Here is a 16,785-nt window from a genome sequence, read left to right on the forward strand (position 1 = left end):
CGCCAGAACCAGTGGGTAAGACACCCACATACCCAAGACTCCCCAGGATTAAGAGCACAGGGCATGAGGCCCCCTCCAGAACCAGTGAGTGAGACACCCATATACCCAAGACTCACCAAGATCAAGAGCACAGGGCACGAGGCCCCCTCCAGAACCAGTATGTAAGACACCCACATACCTAAGACTCCCCAGGATCAAGAGCACAGGGCACAAGGCCCCCTCCAGAACCCGTGGATAACACCCACATACCCAAGACTCACTAGGATCAAGAGCACAGGGCACGAGGCCCCCTCCAGAACTAGTGGGTAAGATACACACATACCCAAGACTCACCAGGATCAAGAGCACAGGGCACGAGACCCCCTCCAGAAACAGTGGGTAAGACACCCACATACCCAAGACTCACCAGGATCAAGAGCACATGGCACGAGGCCCCCTCCAGAACCATTGGGTAAGACACCCACATACTTAAGACTCACCAAGAGCACAGGGCACAATGCCACCTCCAGAACCAGTGAACAAGTCACCCACCTGAGAGACTGTGGCCTTGCACTCCCCATTGCCAAGCACAGGGCATGTTGCCCCCTCCAGAGCAAGTGGGCATATCACCCACCTGAGAGACTGTGGCCTTGCACTCCCCGGGACCAAGCACAGGGCATGTTGCCCCCTCTAGAACCAGTGGTCTTGTTCCATCTCCCGGCTGAGGTGCTCCCCTGTCCCCCTGAGATGCCTTCCTATTTACCAACTAATGCCCCTGCAGTGTTCTCTCCATGTGGATGCAGGTGACATGTGTGGCCTTGGACTTTGGCCGGTGGCCATGTGGCCTACGAACATTGTGGACTGGCCTGTGCCCCTTTTTCTGTATATATGTATATATCTATTATCTTGCCTAACTTATTTTTCTGGAGGTGTTGCTCTCATTACTTTCACTTTTTCGCAATTGTTTGGTCCTTGCATTATTCATCCGAGTTATGGGTTAAAAATGTTTTAGTAATGCAGCTGCTTGTGTGTGTGGTGTTGGGGGTGTGTGTGTTGTACGTGTGTTTGTCACTGTCATTTTCCTCGCCCCCTCCCTTGTGTGCTAGGCGGCTGTACTCACTTTCGTCGTCTTCACCGGCTTTCGAGTTCGCTGTGGAGAAGCACGTAGAAGATCATGGGGAAGACATGCAGTTCGGGCTCCACGGCGGCATGGTTGTTCCCTGTGTTTCCAATGGTGAGTCCTTTCACTTCTGTGCAGTGTTTCCGGCAGGCTTGGTACCGCACCGGAAAAGGTGGCGGATTGCAGTGTCTTAATATGGTGGGTGGAACATTGACTTCGCCTGGCTGTAGGTGGCTACCGCTGTGGTGGCTGTTGTTTCCGCCCTGGCTGTTGGTGTGGTACATTGGCTGTCTATCAGAGATCTTTCCGCCATGGTCATAATTTGGCAGTAGTTACAGCCAGCCTGTTGGTGGTATTACCGCCAATTTAACACCAACCGCCAGGGTTGTAATGATGGCCTGTATCTAATGTTGAGGTAGAACCAAAGACCTAAATATTTTATTTATTCCAATGAAAATCAGAATCAATGGAATAAGCATGGTTACAAAACGTATTTAAAGGGAGAAACACACAGAAGCAAAATATGAGATTTGTGCTGAGAAAGCTGGTGAAGAACTTTGAGATTGTGACATAAACAAAGGCATATCATCTGCAGAGGCAGAAAGTTTTAATTGCTAGTCATGATACTGAAAGACATGAATATCTAGATTTTTATGGATTTTGGTTTAAAATGTTTCTAACGCAAGAATAAATAGAAGTGGAGATAAAGGGCACCCTTGTCGAACACCTCTATGTAGGTAGAACTGTGAAGATGTAAGACCATTAACCATGAAAGGTGTCTTGGGGGAGGAGTATAACAAAGAGACAAGATTTATGAATCATATGCTGAAGCCCAACCAAGAGAGAGTAGAGCAAATAAATGGCCAAGCGACTCAATCAAAAGCTTTTTCTGCATCTAAAGCAATAGCCGCTAAGAATTATTTATACATTCTGGATTTACTTAGGACATTGAAAAATAATCGAGTATTATCCGAGAGATACCTTCCTTTAAAAAAACTGGATTGTTTGTGACCTATTAATTGAGGAGGTAAGGGATCACGATAAAAAGCAAGCATTGTAGCAAAACTTTTATAATCTAAATTAACAAGAGGGTGGGCCTATAATTTTTACACATTGTTTTCTCTGTAAATAAGACAAATTAGTGCTCCCTAGAACAAACATCCAGCCATTTTGGAGGATATAAAGTGAGTAAAGAGGCTTTATGATAGGGAATATTAAGTTTGTTGTGGTCTTCTAATAGCAATTGCAGAAGTTTGATGGGCAAATCAAATTAGGAGCGGGCAAAGCCTTGAATTAGTTGTTCCCACACTGTGTTGTGCTTGGTCGGCAGGTGTGCAAGGAACATAGAACAAAAGAAAAACAGAACGCCCCTTAACATGGTTGCTAACAGTATGGCATTTCCATGCGTATATGTCAGGGGGAATGGGGGTCATAATTCATAATTAGGGAGAGAGCAGTCTCCAGTTGGTGTGTGTTATGGATTGCAGGGTGGAGGGGCGTATACTCAATATCAATGAGTGATAGCTAGAGGGAAGTGGGTATCCAACGACAGATTTGCTGTAGCCCAGTATATCCTTCCAGAAAATGGTAATGATGCTGCATGTCCACCATATGTTGCAGAAACAACCTAAGGCACAGTTACAACACTAGCAATGGGATGACATGCCTGGATAGATTTTGGCCAGGTGTGTCAGGACACAGGTCCAGTGGAACATCAGCTTGTAGGCTGTCTCTCTAACGATACGTTTTGGGTATGTCCTGCCAAAGGGTCTCCCATTGTTTGGGTGTGGTTTCTGTGCACAAGGCGGTCTGCCAAGTGCGTTGGAATTGTGGGTTTGTTGCAGTACTCGATATGTGTTGGAGATGAGGCCTTTTGTACCAGTGTAAGTCCAAACCAGTTTTTCGAAGGCAGTATATGGTCGGATAATATCTGGGTATACCTGGAGGTGTAGGGCCCAGTGTCAAGGTTGACAGTATTGCAGTCTTGCCCTGTCCCTAAGATAATTTCCTGTTTCTTTTGATCGAAGGCATTCATTAGGGTGACAACGAAGAGGTTTCAAAGTGTCCTGCATTTGCTCCATTCTGCGAACGTCTGAGGCGAGAGGGCTGGGGGGAAGGCAGGGTTCCGTGCTATTTGGGTACTGAGTGACGGGAAGGTGGTAAAGTCCTTCTTTAGGGACAGTCTCTCCCAGATGTTGAGGACTGTTTTTGTTAGCATGGAGAGATAAGTGCTGCGGGATCAGCCTGTTTGAGGCAGCCATGCCAGATCCCAAAGGGGTCTACAAGCTACTGCGCAGTACAATGGAACCAGTATTTTTGCCACGGGCCCCCACCACCCACTCTGAGATTTTCCGCAGGTATAGTAGTCAAGCAAGTCAGGACATGCCAGTCCCCCTCTATCTCACGGGACCATCATGTAGGAGGCTGGCCCTGTATGTCGTATGCAATACCAGGCACACTGTGCAGGGGGTCCAGACAACCACACTTCGGTTCCAGAGGTAAAAACTAGATCACCTAATCTTCTAATTTTTATGGTAGCTTGGTCGAGCAGTTAGGCCACTCTTGGAGAAGTTCAAAGCATTTGTTGTACTCACAGTATCAATCATGCAACTCACACATTCGAAGGAATAACTTGAAACAAATTTATAAAAATATTTCAGATTTTTATATAAATTTTAAGATGAAGATTATCAAAATTGGTTAAGTACTTCTGATGATATGGATTTGTGAAGTTTTAATAAATAATAATAATTTTAATAAATGCAGTCTTTCTGTGCGTAATTATGCACCATAGGAATCAATAGGAATACTCCTTTAGTAATACACATAAAATTACACAGATGCTTTACCAAGTTTCACTTTTGCAGATTGGTCAAGGTCGTCGTTGGGCACTCTGTGCCAGCTGGAGAAGCTCAGGCGGCTCCCGGTTCTGGCGGGAACAGTTGGTGGAAAGGCTCTTGGAGCTATTGCAGGGCCACTGAGGAGGGCCACTTGGAAAAGGTCTGATCTCGCAAGTTTAAATGTGGTGCCTTGGGGTCCCCTTGGAGTGTCGAGGTCGCAAGGGGTGTGGGACTCTTGGGACACAGATGGTTCTCCATTGCAGGGCACAGGGCGGCTGGGTGCAGAGCAAATCAGTGAGCCAGAGACTGTGCCCTTTGGATCTGGAGGTAGGTTTCTTTGAAGGTTGCTTACAGGAAAACAGGGGCACTCTGGCAGGAGGTTCAGGGTGTTCCTGAAGTCCCTCCAGTGGAGCTTTCTCCTGGTCCTTTTTCTGCTCCGGGCAAGCTTGTTTTCCTGGTGTCCAAAGTCAGCTGACCAGTACCCAGGGTATTAGTATGGCCCAGGCACTGGGGGGTGCAGTGCCACCAAACTTGGCACACTGTGTTTGTCCTTGTGGTCAACAGTGTATTGTCAGGTCTGGCTGCGGCTTTTGGTTCAGGAGTTAGTGTCCAGTCAGCGAAGTGTCTCTCAAAGGGTTGTTGGTTTCAATGTTGTTGCAGAGTTCTGCCTCCACTCTGGAGCGAGTTCCTGGGTGATTGGTGAAGCCTGGAGGTCCTCAGGGTTTCTTGAGGTCAGTCCAGTGTCCAGGTTCTCCGCAGCAGCAATTGTTGGGTCCTGGGTGCAGCAGGCAGGGGTTGTCACCTTTTCTTAATGCAGCAGGTCCACAGTTCCCGTGCCTTGGTTCTTCTTTGTGCTGGTCTTCTTTGTGTCCTTTGAATGTGTTTTCTTGGTCTAGGGATGTCCACTAAATACTAAGGGGATACCCGGTAGTGTCCATTAGGGCACTTACCTTTGGGTGGCTACACCCACTATAGTGACCACTTCCTGTGGGAAGGTTCACTTCCCTATCCCTGATTGGCTATAGATGGGATGGGATGGGATGGAGGAAACTGAAATGGAGTGCCCACCTCGCAGGCAACACTTTAGGGGTGGTGCATACCAGGTGGGGCCACTTCCCTACCCTTTGTTTGGTTTTCCACTTTTGCTCCTGCCAACAGTGGGGATTTGCAAAGGGTGAGGCCATCTTCTGCTAGCAGCAGGCCTGGGGGTCGAGTTCCAAGGGTGGTAAGCCCTTTGAAGCTCACCAGCAGGGCAGGGAACATTCCTTGGGGAGAGGGTATGGTACCTCTACCCAGCAAGGGCATCTGTTTTACAAACCAGAGAGAGAGGGCTCTCCCCCAAGGTTTGTAGATTGGATGTCTGGAGGTGGCAGGCTGGATAGAATGAGTCAGCAACCATGCCAGGGTAGTTTAGCATTTGCAGGGGGCAACTCTAAGTAGACCCCTGGGTACATTTTCTAACAAATCCAGTACTGCTTCCAATTTGGATTTATCATTCTGAGTTGTTTGATACCAAACAACCCAGGGTTCAGAGTAGCTATCATGTAGCTGTGAAACTTGTACTCACCAGTGTCCACCACATGCATTTAAAATGGATGCTCTGTTTACTCACTATGTCCCAGGTTTGACAAGGACATGGTGGGGGCATGCAGCTATGCCCTCACATACTACATAGCACACCCTGCATTAGAGCTGAAAGGCCTGCCAGAGGGGTGACTTACCTCTATGGTATGCAGTGTATAGTGGACAGGGCACACAGGCAGGGTACCATGTCGAGTTTGCATTTTAGGATTGCACCAGGACACTCTACCTGCTATGGCAGTGCTCATCGATGCATGCTCCTAGAGGGTGGCATAATCACTGCTGCTGCACTCAGGGACCCCAAGTGCAGGGGACCTGAGTACTATTTACTAGGGACTTACAGTATAGTGGCAGCTAAAGGTGTTTCCAATTACCTTTGCAGTGTTTTAGGGAAAAAAACACTGGCACTGGGAACCTGGTTAGCAGGATCCCAGTGCACTCCAGTCCAAGTTGCATCCAGAAGCCAGGCAAAAAATGTGTGGGGGGGTACGGCAACAAAGTGCAAATTCCCCACACATCAATACTGCAATTGCTATTTATGGGTGTCCGCCATTCCATATGAAGGAGAGGATGTCTCGCCAGAGTTGCTGGAACTCACTTTGTGGGGGGGGGGTGGACAGCATCCGAAAGAGATATACTGCTTGGGGGAGTGTGTTCATTTTTATAACATGATGCACCTGGCCAAGACATGTGATGTGACCACCATCATTGTAAATCCGCTAGGGTGACACAACAGAGTTGGGGGCCAGTTTGCCTGCGTCAAGGACTCTAGGGTGGGGGTGATGTTGAGGCCTAAAAATTTGATTTTATCTTGTGCCCACTGAAATGGTGCTAGTGTTTTGAGGTGTGGCATATAATGAGTGGAGATAGTGAGATTGAGCGCAAGAGACTTAAACATGTTAATCTTAAAGCCTGAGATGTCTGCATAGGTTTTCAGGGTGTCAACCAGGGCAGGTAGGGAGTATTCGTGTTTAGTCAGGATATTTAATAGATCGTTGGCAAATAAAGTGATTATGTGTGCCTGTCCCCCAATCAAGATCCCAGCCACATCAGGAGAGCAGCGAAGAAGAATAACTAGTGGCTCTAACACCAGCACCAACAAGCGGTGATAATTGGCATCTCTGGTGCATGCCCTGACCGATGGGGAACACCAGAGATTGTTGCCCATTGAGGCGTATTGAGGCGTATTGTTGCGGCAGGAGCTTTGAATGGTGCCATGATCCTAGATATTAGGCTGGGCCCCAATTCTTCCTTATGAAGGACAGCCTGGAGGAATAGCCAGCTCACTTTATCGAATGCCTTCTCTGCATGGAATGAGACGAGGCATGCCGGGATGTGGTGTTTGGTGTGCTTTTTCTACTAACTCAGCAAACATTGTCTGCACCTTATTCGCCATGTACAAAGCCCACTTGGTCTGGCTCTAGAAGTCCCGGGAGGTATTTGTCCAATCTTGTAGTGATGATTTTAGTGAATAGTTAGGCATCGTATCGAGTAGGGTGGTAGGAGGTGCAGTGGGTCTTATCCTTGCCGGGTTTGAGTGTAAGAGTGATTTCTGCTGTCATCATAGAGGGCGGGCTCATGTGTAAAGGAGTTACGAAGGTGAGAGTGGAGATCTGGGAGGAACAAGCTGTAGAAGTTGACAGGCAGCCCATCAGGACCTGGGGTTTTCCCCAGTGGTAAGGCATTAACTGCTGTCCAAAGTTCTTCTTGAGTGATGGGTCCTTCAAGGAGATCTGAGTGAGCTCCTGGCAATGGACCCCAGTCACAAGACTGCAGGAAGGCATCAATCTCTTCCTGTGAGGCATTATTGCTTTGGTAGAGCATCTGATAGTAGTCCCAGAATATTTTTTGTTTGTAGCTTTCAGTAATTACCCAGCCTTGTTTCCCATTGGAGAGTTTTGTAATACGTGCACGCTTATGGCGAAGTCTCCGAGCAAAGAGTGTGCCTTCCTAATTGCCCCCTTCATAATATTTCGGCTGTAGGGCCAATAAGGCCTGCTCCTCTCAGTTGGTTTGGAGGGCACGCAGTTGATCCAGCAACAAAGCAAGTTAGTGCTTATTGCGAAGGGACGGGGCCTCTTTGTCGCATTGTTCTAGCCCTTTGAGTTCTGTGATGAGGTTATTCTCCACCAGACCGTCCTCTCTTCCCCTGGCTATAGTTATTGAGGTAATCATTTCTCGTATCTACACTTTGTACCCATCTGATAATGTATGTAAAGAAATGTCGGGATGGTATTAGTGGCATAGTAGTGTGTTATTCCCTGATCGGTGTTAGCAATATTGATGGGGTCTCAGAGCAGTTGCAGAGGTAAATTCCAGTGCAGTGGACCTGTACATGTGCAGGAAGAGTTGTCCCAAAGGAGTTTGACATGGGCATGAGCCGAGAGGGAGATGTCTGAGATGTCCACTAGGGATACAGTACATAGTATTGAATGTGTGACCAGTATAGTGTCAATTTGTACATAGGAGGAGTGTAACTGGTAATAAAAGGTGTAGTTTTTCTCCTCAGGGTGCTTGTATCACCATGCATCTGCAAGGCCTATGTCTGTAATGTCCCATTTAAGTTGAGTGGACATGACTCCCACACCCTGATAGGTCTCTGAGGACCTATCTAATTCTGGGTCCCAGACTAGACTGAAATTCACCTGCCACGATCAGGTCACCACCTACCCCTTCTAATTGTTCTTGCAAGGTCTTTCAGAGATGTTAGGTTAGTCTTCAGCCATATTAGGGACATACATGTTGAGGAAGGTTAAGGTCTGCAATCTTTGTTGTATGTGCAGTTTAAGGAAGCTACAATGCTTATCTCTGACTACTTTGGGCACAGAGGGGCAAAAGCGTAATTTTCATAGAATTCCTACCCCTAGTGTTTTAGTGTCTACAGAAGCCAAGAAGCACTTTGAGTAGCACGGATGTGACATTCTATGGGTGTCTCCCCCTAAAAGGTGTGGTTCATATAAGAGGACTATGTCAGGGTTGTGTTGCAGTATGTATCTCCATACTTGTTGCCACTTGTCAGGAGGATTAAGACCTTGGACATTGAGGGATATGAGTTTCATATGCTCAGGGGCCGTCATTTAGTACGTTGGGGCATTAAGTTGCGGCTGAGGGGGAAAGCAACATGGTATGGGGCTGATGAGTAAGAGTTACCAGTGTGTTCCCTTTGTGTAGAAAAGTACCATCTTTTTTGGCATGTTACCCCCAATTTTACATGTATGTCCGTATGTTTTTGCCTTTGTAGTGGCTCCACCATGGTCCGCATATCAACAAGTGGTCTGTATAGTGATGGGGCCCTTCCTTGCCACAAGGGTCTGTACCTAGGAGGAGTTGAAAACACGTGTGAGGAACACACATACATCTGCACACATTGTTATTCATTCAGCACTGCTGGCATGATTCTCGTCGACACTAATGCACAGTGTGTGTGACATTACAGCAACATGACCACAATGATAGATCATGGCTGGTCAGGTGAGATAATGTTATTTGTCACATGCCTATGGGGCACAATAGGGCATGCATTGTGCAGATGAGAGTTTTACAAATGCCTTGTTTTGGCCAAAATATCTGCCCTCTGTAATCCTGAACTGTCATTGCAGAAGTGACCTCATACCGCTAGCGGTTGATGTAACAGCTTGAGGAGGTGTTTACCGCTGTGTGCAAATTGATTAGTTAACATGGATGTCAATGGGGAATCCTAGCGTATCATGATCGCTGCCTGTGGTGACAGTGCACACCACTGCGGTGCGTACGCAAACTCGTCACCCCAACTTCACTTGACTCCCTAATCTCATGCAAGCAGGTACTCCACTGAGTGTACTGCTGTGTCCTGCCTCTGGTCATGGAAGTGGCACGTGTTGCAGGGGAAAGGGCCCTGGCCTTCACCCAAGAGGAATTGGAGAGGCTCGTGGATGGGGTCCTGCCCCTGTACGCCAAGCTCTACGGTTGGCCGGAGGTACAGGTGAGTAGGAAGATTAGGGGCCATGGATGTGTGTAGTGGTTGGTGTTGGCTGCATACATGTGTGCACCTCTGACACTGGAAAGTCCAGGGTTCCTGACATGCTGTGTGTGTGTATGCTGTTAGTTGGTTTGAACTGTCCGTCCCATAGTGGACGTATAGCCAGCTGTATATAATTGGCCAGTGTCTGACCTCTGTGTTACATATCTGTGTGTCCCTTATAGGTAAGCGCCCACCAGAAGAGGGGACTTTGGCATGCCATCGCCGAGGTGGTGCGGACCTTGGGGGTCAACAACCGGCAGAGCACCCACTGCAGGAAGAGGTGGGAGGGCCTGCGCCGCTGTATGCGAAAGATCGGTGAGGCCCAGCTGGGGAAGTCCTCCCAACAGGGAAGGGGTGCCCGTCGGGCACTGACCCCCCCTTATGCAACGCATCCTTGTGGTGGTGTACCGGACCTCGATGGGCGCTTGAAGGCTGCACAGCAGTCACAAGGGGGTGAGTACACATACCATATTTTTGACCCTTGATGGATGTGTGTGTGTGCATTTGGATTAATGCTGCCTAGTTGCAGGGACTATGAGTGATGTCCATCTACATCATGGCCCCTGTGGGGAGTAGGGGTGTTTTGGTCAGGTCTACTACACGTCAGGTCCTTCAGTTATTTGGGGAATGGCTGTAGAGCAGGGTTCTAGCCACTAGTCAGGTGCATAGCCATGGGTATAGCGGTAGGTGCTGCCTGTTGGAGGGTTTTCTGGGTGGGTGTATATGTGAACCACTATTGTACCTCCATTCAGCTATTTACAAAATCTCTCCTGTTTTGTCCCCCATCACTGTTCTCTTGTGTTGTCTGTGTACATCAGCATCATCTGCAGAGGGAGCTGAGGCACCGGCGAGTGGGGATGCAGCGGCCCAAGGATCCTCGGAGGCAGAGCCGTCCGACGCCAAGGGGACCAGTGGGTTGGAGGGCGAGGGGAGCACCACGGGGGAGGCAACTACCACTGGAGGTAGTGACTCCGATAACTCCTCCGATGGGAGCTCCTTGGCGGTGGCGGACCCTAGTGGGCCCACACCTACTGTGTCATCCTCCACCACCCCCATACCATCACCACCCTCCCATTTGCTCCCCACCGAGTTGCCCATGCCCGCTCACCCAGAAGGGTGGGCGTCTCCTTCGCCCAGGCACCTCCTCCCCTCCCCCAGTCAGCCCTGCTGCCCTCACGGAGGAGGCTATTGACCTCCTGAGAACATCTCTGTAGGGAAGACAACCATTGTCAATGCTATCCAGGGGCTAGCATCACAGGTGCAGCAGACCAATGCCTATCTGGATGAAATTCACGGTGCTGTGTCTGGCCTACAGAGATCTTTTCAGGCTCTGGCCTCCTTTGGATGGCAGCCAGTGTTCCTGGTCATTCCGTCCCCCCTCCAACCTCCTCTACCCCTTCCAGCACCCCACTCCCTTCACCCATCCAAAGCACACATTCTGACATGCAGGCACACACCTCAACACACAAGAAGCACACTTCAAAACACAAGCACCACACCTCCCACCACAAGCATAAACACAGCCAACATACATATGCACACACAACAACATCCACTTCCCCCAGTGTGTCCACCTATTCTGCCTCCTTGTCTGTCCCCAGTACATGCACACCCCCAGGCACTGCACCTTCATTCACTGTTGCTGACCCTATTCCTGCAGTCCCCACAATAGCACACATCCATTCATGCACCCCAGACACCACACCTGCACTCACCACAACTACCTTAGTTGACACATGCAGCACACTCACCAGACTTGCAGACAATCAGACAACATGGATTAACACTGGCAGCCTGTCTTGTCCCACTGTGTCCACCCCCTCCTCCAAGACACTCAAACACACCACAAAAACCACCAATCACACATCCACCACACCTCAGCATACTGTCCAGTCACCTGAACCCACATTACGCACACCTACACCACTTACGACCGCTCCCTCTACCTCCACTCCCACTCCTTCCTCCAGGTCCACCCCAATTGCACCTAAGAGACGTTTCCTCTCCCGTGTTGACCTCTTCAAACCCACTGGCCCACCCCGTCTCATCCCTAAACGTGCTCACCTCCTTGCCCTGTCCACTCCCTCCACGTCACAGCCCACCCCTGTCCACCCTTCACATTCCAGTGCCCCTTCCCCAGAGAGGAAGAAGCCCCATGCTGAACCTGTCCCATCTGCCACCACCCGGTCCAAGCACACTCCCCCACCTTCCAAGGCCAAACCCAAACCCCCTCCACCTTCAGAATGCAAATCTAAGCCCCACCCCTGTCGTAAATCCCCACACCCACCACCCCCTGCCCCTGTTCCCTGAGGTGCCTGGATGCCCCATTGTTGCCCCTATGAGGTTGAGTACCGTAGCACTTGTGGGAATCAGGTTGGGGCCATTGTGGCCCATCTGACTTGTTTTATGAAGGACTGGCCATTGGCCTTAGATGCACTTCAGTTGCTCAGTGAGTAACCCTGCAAACGTGCCTCAGACCTGCCACTGCAGTGTCTGTGGGTGCAGTTGTGCGTTGCCAAATTCAACCCACTTGCCAGTCCCAAACCTTCCCTTTTTATACATGGAAGGCACCCCTAAGGTAGGGCCTAGGTAGTCCCAATGGCAGAGTGCAGTGTATGTTAACCCCTTCTGTGCCTTGGACGAGATCATCTCGTCCATAGCACAGGGGAACTTGGGGGCGCGCTAGCGCGCCCCCCGTGCACCCCCTCCCCCCCCAAGTCGGGGATGGAAGGGGAAGACCTTCCCCTTCCACCCCCGACCCCCCCACTCCCCCCGTGACGTCAGCACGCGCGCGCGCTGATGTGTCACAGGGGCCTCCCTAGTCGCGCTGGAAGCTCTGCAAAAGCATTTCTCTTTCAATCGATGGGAGGCCCGGAGGGGCTTCAAAGGGAAGGAAAAGTATCCGAGGGTTTCAAAAGCCGGATTGCTTTCAATCCGGCTTTTGAAACCCACTAGGCACCAGGGATTTTTTTTTATTGAAATTGACAAAAGGGAGCGACCCCTTGGGCAAGGGTCGCTCCCAGGGGGGGCATTTTTTTGAGAAGGCCTTTTCTGCCCCCCCTGGGGGCAGAAACCTCTAGGCACCAGGGACAATTTGTTTTTTTTCATTTTCATTTTTTTTTTTTTTTTGGTGGGGAGCGACCCCTTAGGCAAGGGTCGCTCCCCTTGGGGGAAAATTATATTTTGGCCATTTCTGCCCCCCTTGGGGGCAGATTGGCCTATTTTGATGAGGCCAATCTGCCCCCAAGGGGGGTAGAAACCACTAGACACCAGGGAATTTTTTTTTTTTTTTATTGTTATTGACAAAAGGGAGCGACCCCTTGGGCAAGGGTCGCTCCCAGGGGGGGCATATTTTCGGGAAGGCCATTTCTGCCCCCCCTGGGGGCAGATCGGCCTATTATTAGGCCGATCTGCCCCCAGGGGGGGAAGAAACCTCTAGGCGCCAGGGCAATTTTTTTTTGTGTGTTTTTTTTTTTTTGTTTCTTTTTTTAGAGATGGGGAGCGACCCATCAGGCATGGGTCGCTCCCCTGGGGGGGGGGGAAATTGTATTTAGACCATTTCTGCCCCCCTGGGGGCAGATTGGCCAATTTTAGGTCAATCTGCCCCCAAGGGGGCAGAAACCACTAGGCACCGGGGATTTGTTTTTTGGCGCCAATGTCACGCAGGGGGAGCGACCCCGTAGGCAAGGGTCGCTCCCGGGCGGGGGGTAGGGTTGGGGGGGCAAATTTATTTTAGGCCATTTCTGCCCCCCCGGGGGAGAGATTGGCCTATTATTAGGCCGAACTGCCCCCAGGGGGGGGCAGAACCATCTAGGCGCCAGGGCAATTTTTTTTTTTTTTTTTTTGTTTCTTTTTTTTAGAGATGGGGAGCGACCCATCAGGCAAGGGTCGCTCCCCTGGGGGGCAAATTGTATTTAGACCATTTCTGCCCCCCTGGGGGCAGATTGGCCGATTTTAGGTCAATCTGCCCCCAAGGGGGCAGAAACCACTAGGCACCGGGGATTTGTTTTTTGGTGCCAATGTCACGCAGGGGGAGCGACCCCGTAGGCAAGGGTCGCTCCCGGCGGGGGAGGGTGGGGGTTGGGGGGGCAAATTTATTTTAGGGCATTTCTGCCCCCCCCCTCTGGGGCCGGCTGAGCTACAGGCCAAACACCACAGGTAGGCACCTTGCAAAAAACACCTCTGTTTTCTGTGAAAAAATATGCTGTGTCCACGTTGTGTTTTGGGCCATTTCCTTTTGTGGGCGCTAGGCCTACCCACAGAAGTGAGGTACCATTTTTATCGAGAGACTTAGGGGAACGCTGGGTGGAAGGAAATTTGTGGCTCCTCTCAGATTCCAGAACTTTCTGTCACCGAAATGAGAGGAAAAAGTGTTTTTTGGGCCAAATTTTGATGTTTGCAAAGGATTCTGGGTAACATAACCTGGTCAGAGCCCCGCATGTCACCCCATCTTGGATTCCCCTGGGTTTCTAGTTTTCAAAAATGCACTGGTTTGCTAGGTTTCCTCAGGTGTCGGCTGAGCTACAGGCCAAAATCCACAGGTAGGCACTGCTTTTTATAAAAAAATGTGATGTGTCCACGTTGTGTTTTGGGCCCTTTCCTTTCGTGGGCGCTAGTCCTACCCACACAAGTGAGGTATCATTTTTATCGGGAGACTTGGGGGAACGCTGGGTGGAAGGAAATTTGTAGCTCCTCTCAGATTCCAGAACTTTCTGCCACAGAAATGTGAGGGACATGTGTTTTTTTAGCCAAATTTTGAGGTTTGCAAAGGATTCTGGGTAACAGAACCTGGTCCGAGCCCCGCAAGTCACCCCTCCTTGGATTCCCCTAGGTCTCTAGTTTTCAGAAATGCACAGGTTTGGTAGGTGTCCCTAGGTGCCGGCTGAGCTAGAGGCCAAAATCTACAGGTAGGCACTTCGCAAAAAACACCTCTGTTTTTTTCCAAAATTTAGGATGTGTCCACGTTGCGCTTTGGGGCGTTTTCTGTTGCGGGCGCTAGGCCTACCCACACAAGTGAGGTATCATTTTTATCGGGAGACTTGGGGGAACGCTGGGTGGAAGGAAATTTGTAACTCCTCTCAGATTCCAGAACTTTCTGCCACAGAAATGTGAGGGATATGTATTTTTTTAGCCAAATTTTGAGGTTTGCAAAGGATTCTGGGTAACAGAACCTGGTCCGAGCCCCGCAAGTCACCCCTCCTTGGATTCCCCTAGGTCTCTAGTTTTCAGAAATGCACAGGTTTGGTAGGTTTCCCTAGGTGCCGGCTGAGCTAGAGGCCAAAATCTACAGGTAGGCACTTCGCAAAAAACACCTCTGTTTTTTTCCAAAATTTAGGATGTGTCCACGTTGCGCTTTGGGGTGTTTCCTGTCACCGGCGCTTGGCCTACCCACGCAAGTGAGGTATCATTTTTATCGGGAGACTTGGGGGAACGCTGGGTGGAAGGAAATTTGTAGCTCCTCTCAGATTCCAGAACTTTCTGCCACAGAAATGTGAGGGACATGTGTTTTTTTAGCCACATTTTGAGGTTTGCAAAGAATTCTGGGTAACAGAACCTGGTCCGAGCCCCGCAAGTCACCCCTCCTTGGATTCCCCTAGGTCTCTAGTTTTCAGAAATGCACAGGTTTGGTAGGTTTCCCTAGGTGCCGGCTGAGATAGAGGCCAAAATCTACAGGTAGGCACTTCGCAAAAAACACCTCTGTTTTTTCCAAAATTTATGATGTGTCCACGTTGCGCTTTGGGGTGTTTCCTGTCGCCGGCGCTAGGCCTACCCACGCAAGTGAGGTATCATTTTTATCAGGAGACTTGGGGGAACGCTGGGTGGAAGGAAATTAGTAGCTCCTCTCAGATTCCAGAACTTTCTGCCACAGAAATGTGAGGGACATGTGTTTTTTTAGCCAAATTTTGAGGTTTGCAAAGGATTCTGGGTAACAGAACCTGGTCCGAGCCCCGCAAGTCACCGCTCCTTGGATTCCCCTAGGTCTCTAGTTTTAGAAATGCACAGGTTTGGTAGGTTTCCCTAGGTGCCGGCTGAGCTAGAGGCCAAAATCTACAGGTAGGCACTTCGCAAAAAACACCTCTGTTTTTTTCCAAAATTTAGGATGTGTCCACGTTGCGCTTTGGGGTGTTTCCTGTCGCCGGCGCTAGGCCTACCCACGCAAGTGAGGTATCATTTTTATCAGGAGACTTGGGGGAACGCTGGGTGGAAGGAAATTAGTAGCTCCTCTCAGATTCCAGAACTTTCTGCCACAGAAATGTGAGGGACATGTGTTTTTTTAGCCAAATTTTGAGGTTTGCAAAGGATTCTGGGTAACAGAACCTGGTCCGAGCCCCGCAAGTCACCCCTCCTTGGATTCCCCTAGGTCTCTAGTTTTCAGAAATGCACAGGTTTGGTAGGTTTCCCTAGGTGCCGGCTGAGCTAGAGGCCAAAATCTACAGGTAGGCACTTCGCAAAAAACACCTCTGTTTTTTTCCAAAATTTAGGATGTGTCCACGTTGCGCTTTGGCGTGTTTCCTGTCGCCGGCGCTAGGCCTACCCACGCAAGTGAGGTATCATTTTTATCGGGAGACTTGGGGGAACGCTGGGTGGAAGGAAATTTGTAGCTCCTCTCAGATTCCAGAACTTTCTGCCACAGAAATGTGAGGGACATGTGTTTTTTTAGCCAAATTTTGAGGTTTGCAAAGGATTCTGGGTAACAGAACCTGGTCCGAGCCCCGCAAGTCACCCCTCCTTGGATTCCCCTAGGTCTCTAGTTTTCAGAAATGCACAGGTTTGGTAGGTTTCTCTAGGTGCCGGCTGAGCTAGAGGCCAAAATCTACAGGTAGGCACTTCGCAAAAAACACCTCTGTTTTTTTCCAAAATTTAGGATGTGTCCACGTTGCGCTTTGGGGTGTTTCCTGTCGCCGGCGCTAGGCCTACCCACGCAAGTGAGGTATCATTTTTATCGGGAGACTTGGGGGAACGCTGGGTGGAAGAACATTTGTAGCTCCTCTCAGATTCCAGAACTTTCTGCCACAGAAATGTGAGGGATATGTGTTTTTTTAGCCAAATTTTGAGGTTTGCAAAGGATTCTGTGTAACAGAACCTGGTCCGAGCCCCGCAAGTCACCCCTCCTTGGATCCCCCTAGGTCTCTAGTTTTCAGAAATGCACAGGTTTGGTAGGTTTCCCTAGGTGCCGGCTGAGCTAGAGGCCAAAATCTACAGGTAGGCACTTCGCAAAAAACACCTCTGTTTTTTTCCAAAATTTAGGATGTGTCCACGTTGCG

The sequence above is a fragment of the Pleurodeles waltl genome, chromosome 4_1 (genome assembly GCF_031143425.1).
Source record: "Pleurodeles waltl isolate 20211129_DDA chromosome 4_1, aPleWal1.hap1.20221129, whole genome shotgun sequence".
NCBI lineage: Eukaryota > Metazoa > Chordata > Amphibia > Caudata > Salamandridae > Pleurodeles > Pleurodeles waltl.